Source organism: Cebus imitator, unplaced genomic scaffold (genome assembly GCF_001604975.1).
Source record: "Cebus imitator isolate Cc_AM_T3 unplaced genomic scaffold, Cebus_imitator-1.0 Scaffold288, whole genome shotgun sequence".
NCBI lineage: Eukaryota > Metazoa > Chordata > Mammalia > Primates > Cebidae > Cebus > Cebus imitator.
In genome coordinates this window covers 1,684,719-1,692,539 of record NW_016107603.1, presented here as the reverse complement: position 1 = coordinate 1,692,539, position 7,821 = coordinate 1,684,719, and the positions used below count along the sequence as shown (strand labels likewise).

The following is a 7,821-nucleotide window of genomic DNA, read 5'->3' as shown; positions in this document are numbered from 1 at the left end:
CAAAGCAGCCGCGCGGGGCAAAGCAGCCGCGCGGGGCAAAGCAGCCGCGCGGGGCAAAGCAGCGGCGCTGGCCGGCGCTGGCTGAAACAGCCGCGCTGGCGACCGTGGATCACCTCTGCCCGGGAATTTCCTAGTCTGTGGGAAATAAAAACACGGTGTCCACTCACCCTCTGCGCTTTCACTGGGAGCTGCAATCCTGAGCTGTTCCTAAACGGCCATCTTGGATCCATCCGATTGTTTTTTCTTTAAGGTATCTCCTTGAACATTTTTCCCTTCACTTCCTGTATTGTTTTTTGGATTTCCTTGCATTGGGCTTTGCCTTTCTCTGGTGCCTCCCTGATTAGCTTAATAACTCACCTCCTAAATTCTTTTTCAGGTAAATCAGGGCTTTCTTCTTGGTTTGGATCCACTGCTGGTGAACTAGTGTGATTTTTGGGGGGGTGTTAAAGAGCCTTGTTCTGTCATATCACCAGAGTTGGTTTTCTGGTTCCTTCTCATTTAGGTAGGCTCTGTCAGAGGGAAAGTCTAGGGCTAAAGGCTATTGTTCAGATTCTTTTGTCCCACGGGGTGTTCCCTTGATACTCTCCCCATTTTCTTATGGATGTAGTTTCCAGTAAGCCAAACTGCAGTTTTACTGTCACTCTTCTGGGTCTAGCCACCTTGCAAGTCTACCTGGCTCCAGGCTGGGGGTTGTCTGAACAGAGTCCTGTGATGTGAACTGTCTATAGGTCTCTCTTCTGTGGATACCAGTACCTGCTGCAGTGGAGGTAGTGGGGGGGGGGGTGGTGTGTGCAGTAAACTCTGTGAGGGTTCTTAGCTTTGGTGGTTTAATGCTCTATTTCAGTGCTGGTTGCCTCCTACCAGGAGGTGGCACTTTCCAGAAAGCATCAGCTATAGCAGTATGGAGAGGGACCACTGGTAGGCAGGGCCCTAGAATTCCCAAGATTATAAGCCCTCTGTCTTCTGCTACCAGGGTGGGAAGGGAAGGACCATCTGGTGGGGGCAGGGTTAGATGTGTCTGAGCTCACACTCTCCTTTGGCGGGTATTGCCGAGGTTGCTGTTAGGGATGAGGGTGAGATTCCCAGGTCACTAGAGTTGTGTACCTAGGAGGATTATGGTTGCCTCTGCTGACTCATGCAGTTGTCAGGGAAGTGGGGGAATGCCAGCAGTCACAGGCCTCATCTAGCTCTTACGCAAACTGAAGGGCCGGTCTCACTTCCATCATGCCCCCACCAATATCCCCAATTCTGTTTCCAGGTGGTGGGTGAGATTGGCTTGAAAACTTGCCCCAGGCTACCCACCTTCCAGCTGCGAAAGAAAAGGGGTTGGTTTTTCCCCCTCGTATTGAGTCTGCACACCATATTTGTGCCCTCCCTGAGTTCTGGCCAGGAGGCTTCTTACCCCATTCAAACTGTTACGAAGTTCAGCTAGAGATGTGCTTCTCCCTGTGGAGTTTTATGTCTGCCCTCCAGATGGATCCCTTTGGTGCCAGGCAGGAATTACCTGCTTTGGACTCAGTGAGCTCCATGGGCCTCTCTGCTGCTTCCTTTACCCCTGTATTTTGCTTGGCTCTCTAAATTTACTCAGCTCCAGGTAAAGTTAGAAACTTTCCCACAAACAGACCGTCAGTTTCTCTAGTGAGGGTATGTGTTTGGGAGAGGGGTGTCTGCCTTTCCTATTTCCACAGTTGGGGCACTCACAATATTTGGGGTGTTTCCTGGGTACTGCAGTAACAGTTTGCTTCCTTTAGATGGTCTGTGGGTCCTCCGGGATTGCTGGTTTGTTCTTGCAGTCAATCTGGAGTTAAAATTAACAATGCGAGCCTCCACAGACTGCTCTGTCTGGAGCTGCAATCTAGTCCTGCCTCCCATCTGCCATGATCTCACAAGAGCAAGATTTTTAATACTAGAAAGTAATATTATAGCTCTGTATGTCTAAGATTATTTATCCATGAACTTATTCTCATTGATAACAGTTGTAAGTAGTAAATAATTTTTTCAAATATGTATCAATACAATTATTCTAAATTCTCTGAATATGAATAGCTTTTAAAATGTTTATCTGTATTGTATATTATTAATAGGAACAAGGACAATACACTGACTTTCCCACCATGTATGTGGCTATGTACTTTTATCTTGGCATATCTGTATAGCTTTCATTGAGATCAGTTTTCATAATGAATAGTCTCAAATTCGGGGGAATTCATTGCATATTATAACATTTCCTAATATTGACTCAATCAGCCTACCACTCTACAGGGTCACAAGTTATAACAGCACTTTTAAAGTGAAGTGCTAAGTATCTGAATACAAAAACCAAATGAAAAGGCTTGAAATTTCATTTGTAGCTTAATTAATCCAAGTTAAGCAGACCCCCCAAGCAATCCACATGATCGTTATACAACTTTGTATAGCAGTCAGCAGCCCCTGCAAATATACTTTATTCTGACAGAATCTACTTTGGTTCTGCTTATTATTAAACAGATTCTGACCCTCACTTACTTGACTGCCTGTCCCTCACAAGAACTATATATAATTTTTAACAAACACACATATACGCAAATCTCATTGAAAAATGCATTACGTTACAAAAATATATTTTCTTTAGGTTGAAAAAAACTTAAACCAATTTCCCCACAGAACTAACGTTATAAGAAGTAGTAAGGTTTCCAGACTAGTTTATAAAATTTAACATCTTTATTTAATGTGTTCTTAGCTGAACAACAGAACTTAATTCTAGGTAGTTGGGGGACCATAAGGAACAGGCATGGCAAAAGGGCAGTGTTTATTATTACTGTTATTAGTACCGGCGGTAACAATACCAGCTGCCACTTATAGAACACCCACCATGTGTTAAGGATTGTAATAAATACTTTACCTAGTTGGCTTCCTTTCATTTCCATAACTACTCTATGAGATAGGTATTATTGTTTTCATTTTACAGGTTAAAAAATGGGCATTAAAAAAAATAAGTGACTTGGCTAAGGTCACATAGATTAGAAGTCATTGTGTCCCAGGACTCATACTTAGGTCGACATAACTTCCAAAGTCCATGCTGCCTACCACTTTGCTACATTGCCAGGCTTCAAAATACCAACTTTCCTTCTCACAGCCAAAATTCCCAATCCTTCAATAAAAGCGATCCCAGCTACATAATAGGAGAAACAATTCTGATCTAATTTACACTAAATATAAACAATCTTGCCAGAAGTAGTGTTTTCATCATCTAAAAAGAAGGCAAGATTAATTCAACTGAATTCAATTATGGTATATTAGGTAGTGAAACAAAAGTAAGGAGAGCAGCTTGCAATGGAAACAAGATGAGCCCTACTTAAGAAGACATCTATATCTGTCTGACTAGCATCTTTTCTTTTTCAGAAATACCACTACGCCATTCAATGTGATTCTGAGAGACTTATCAACCATGTGACCTTCCTTCCACAAACCCAAGTAGTCATGAGAACCAAGCGAGGCCACTACATTTTTCCCCTTGCAAATTATACCACTGGGGAAAACAACAGTCACTCATACTTATTTGAAATCTGGAACTACAAGAATGATACACATCTGTACATAGGCAGTCCATGGAGAGACCTTGTCAGAGAATAAAGCCAACACAGAGGAAAACAAAACCGAAGGATGCAGAGACCAAACTGTATGGTGCTAGAACCCCTGGATTCTGTAATGGCCGAGGCTAGAGATTCACTTCTTATTTCATCACAGCTATTTGAGTCAATCAATTTCCCATTTTGATAAAGTTAATCTGTGTTAGGTCTCTGGTGCCAGCACTCAAAAGAGCCTTCATTTAGAAAGCTCTTGATGTCATATTTTCTAGGCAGCGCTTCTGGAAGTTCTTTGTCCATTTCAACACTCACAGACATGGTTGCTTCACTCACAAGCAAGAGGGAAAATGAAGAAAATTCCAATTTCAGGTCAGGAATGACTAGTGAATGCTAAATAGAAGCATATACGAATGGCGTTGGCAAAGTTAAAGAAAGTGTTGATAAATATATTTTCCTACTTAGAATATATACCAAAATCTGGAAGTAGCATGATTCTCTCATTTATACACTCATATTTTCATTCATGATGTTTGACAGAAAATCACAATGTTATAATGTCAAAACTGCATAAAGTTATATAAGGCAACAGGGTGTAAAATGTAGAAAAGTGCTTATCACAAATAAAATATACAGTTACAGCAAATTTGATATGTTTAATTTGACTTTTAAAAATACCTATTTTACATGACTTAAATATTCACCTAAAGTGTTTGTTCCCCAACTTATACTCTATCAATTTAAATCATTCTGAAAGTAAACAAATTGTTATCTCAAAGTTTTATAGAACTTAAAGTTTGAGTTTTCATTCTTATCTTTCTGGATTAGTATTTCACCTTAAAGTTATTAGTTGCTTTCTATATTAATAATATTTCAGGTCAAAAGTTATATGTAACTAAGATATAAGTAAGAGGTGTTCCTCAAAACATGGTAGCAATCCCTTACAATCCCAACTTAAGATGATTTAGCATTTATATTCCAAAGAAACAGAGAACTCTCAGTTGCTAACGACAGAAAACCTAACCCAAACCAGTGTAAGCAAAAAGGCAGTAAAATAGGTCATGGGACTGAAACTATAGGATTAGAAATAGGTTTAGGAATAGCTAGATATTTATCAAACTATAAAATATGGTAGCAATTTTTGTACGTAAATGCACAATTATTTTGTATATAAATAAAATTCTACAAAACGAATACACTGTCACTGCTATCTATTCTTCCACATATTAATCAAATATTTTAGCTGCATATTTAGCTTTCAAACAGTTCCTAATTATAAAAGTTTCATCACATTTTCGACTAGGTATATATTTTGGCCTCAAAATATACCATCAGGACTCAAGTTTCTCTCCCTCTATCCTCTCAGTCCTACTTTCTGATATTTTGGGCTTCTTCTCAGCTCCAAGTGATGTATGAGGCTGTGGTGCTTGAATCTGTTACAGCTATGTTTCAGTGGAGGTATCCTCATATATACTCATCCAATATCAACTAATCACTTTGCTGAAGGAGTAAAGTGTGCTGATTGCTTAGCGATAGGTCATATGAATCATCTCTGAGTTGGTGGAGGTAGCCTTACTCTAAGAGCAGGAAAGGGATAGATTCACCAAAGAAAAATCAAGGGATTTTTTCAGAAGATCAGGAGTACATGCCCAGTACAAATTATTTCCTTTCATAATAAAGATAATATTAGTAAACAGTAACAACTAAAAATATGCTTTAAAGTTTTCATTTTGCACAAATAGATGAATAATTTCTTGAAAATAGTACTATTCATTAGATTTTCATTACTGTTTTCCTCTGATGTTATGACTTAAATAATGAAAACTTTTATTTCCCCTCTCTTAAATTCCTTTTAGAGTGTTAACTGAAATTAAGGGTTTTGGCAGCTGTGGCTATAAAAAAGTAATAAGGTATTTCCAAACAGTTAGAGATTAAGACCAATTTTTCCAAGAGAACTGTACTAGTCCAAGATCTTGGTCACAAAAAATAGAAGTGATTTCTGGTTAAGTAGGAAAGGATTCGATGGCACAAAAAATGATGACACTATCGAAACAGACTTGGAAACAAGATGGCACTAAAGAAGGTTATGAAGCCAGAACTGCAACCAAAATCATGCTGAAAAGAAAGATAGCCTAGGAAGCCTCTGCTGAGAATGTGGTACCACCACCACTGCTGGTACCAGTATATCCACTGGTATGAGACAACGGATGCTGCTCTAGCCACGAGAAGACTAAATTCTAAACTATCCCTGCTTCTTTGCATCACTTTTCCTAGATGTGCAGTCTCATGCAGAGATTTCCAACTGGTTGATGGAAACTCTGTCACAGGAGGTCATATGCCCCAAACTCTTGCTGTCACAAGAGTTATGAGAGGAATTATCTGCCCCACTTTGGCATCCACAGAGGGAGGTGGAACCTAAGGCACTCAGAATAAACCCTAACATACAATGAGCCATCAATAATTTTTTTTATTCTTGTAAAACACTGTTTAAGGAATTATGTAGCAAATATTGTTTTCACAATGGTATTATGTGACTTATAGCATAACCTTTATTAATAACAAACACATGGGCCAGGTGTAGTAGCTCATGCCTGTAATCCCAGAACTTTGAGAGGACAAGGTAGGTGAGTTGCTTGAGCTCACTAGATCAAGAATAGAATGGACAACATGGAGAAACCCCCTCTCCAAAAAATACAAAAATCAGTCTAGTGTGATGGTGTGCACGTGTAGTCTCAGCTACTTGGAAGGCAGAGGTGGGAGGATTGCTTAAGCCTGGGAGGTGGAAGTTCAGCCAAGACCATGCCACTGCACTCCAGCCTCGAAGACAGAACCAGACAAGGAGGGAGGGAGGGAGGGAGGGAAGGAAGGAAGATAGGAAGGAAGGAAGGGTGGAGGGAGGGAGGGACGACAGGAAAGGAAAGGAAAGGAAAGGAAAGGGGAAAGGGGAAAGGGGAAAGGGGAAAGGGGAAAGGGGAAAGGAAAAAGGAAAGGAAAGGAAAGGAGGAGGGAGGGAAGGAAAGGAGGAGGGAGGGAAGGAGGGAGGGAGGGACTGACCATGTGCTCACTTACCTCAATAGCATATATACTAAAATTGGAAAGATACAGGGAAGATTAGCACGGCCCCTGCACAAATTTGTGAAGTGTTCCATTAAAAAAAGAAACACAAGAAAGATATTTCTAATATCACACAATTATTGGTAGAATAGAGGCAAAAACAGATTACTCTAAATCAACATTTTTGGCTCTAATTATAGCAAAAAAATTCCATCCCCACCACACCCAGTGTATTCTGCCTGTAGAATACACTTTAAGTGGGCTTAACAAGGCAAAAACAATAAACCTAAGAGGTAATCAAAGCTTGTCCCTTAGGAGTTTATCACAACAGGTCATGGACAAGTTATTTCCCTCTCCATCATGAGTACTAATTGGTCAAATAAAATCAGACACTTACTACAAAGTAGGTACCAATGTTCATCTAGGTTAGTTTCCATTATAGCTGCTGGAAACTAACAGAGTAAACCTTCTGCTGTAAACTGACATAATGATGTTTTAGGTCACCCCTAAAGATTTCTGTCCATATCTGAATCTATATATTTGAAAAAGAAAAGCTGTCGCTTGGTTCCTATATTACCAAACTATTTCTGTTATTATAGGGTAAAGTCCCTTATTACTCTCTTTAGAATTCCGCCCAAGACATATGGCTATAACTTCAATAAAATAAGGTATAAGATGTAAAGAAAATATTTTAAAAAACATTGTTTACAACATAAAGTTGTTTGAATTAAAGTATAAACACTTGGAATCCAGCAATTTTATTTATAAAAATGTTTGTTTTTTTTTTTTTTTAAAGAATCTAATTACTATACTATGCTTTCTCAACTCAGTTAAAAACAAACTATATTCATTTCCAAATTTCTGTTCAATATTTAAATTAGAATAGCCTATAAATATATGTAAGTGTTAATACATGAAGTAATTTAGAAATCATTTAATCTACTTTGTAGCAGTAGTCCAAATCATTCTTTGTACAGCTATATATAGATAGGTTGCTGGATATTTTTTTACATGAATAAAGAAGCTGTGCAATTAATTTAAAGGTTAATTTTAATCACTAAAATATCTGTAGAAAAAGAAATTCTAATACTATTTACAAATCCATCAAATATGGCAGAAATTTCTAAACATATGTATACAATTATATTTAAATTCATATGCAATTACTATTTTGCACATAAATAAAATTTACAAAACAAACACA

General features: G+C 38.6%; 1 protein-coding gene and 1 pseudogene across 3 annotated transcripts in view; one reads left to right on the top strand and one right to left on the bottom strand.

Annotated features, from left to right (window-relative positions):
- COMMD10 (COMM domain containing 10) overlaps window positions 1–7,821 on the bottom strand; it is a 213,141-nt gene that overhangs the window by 104,641 nt on the left and 100,679 nt on the right. The window lies entirely within an intron of this gene.
- On the top strand, window positions 6,621–6,742 carry LOC119467437 (annotated as a pseudogene).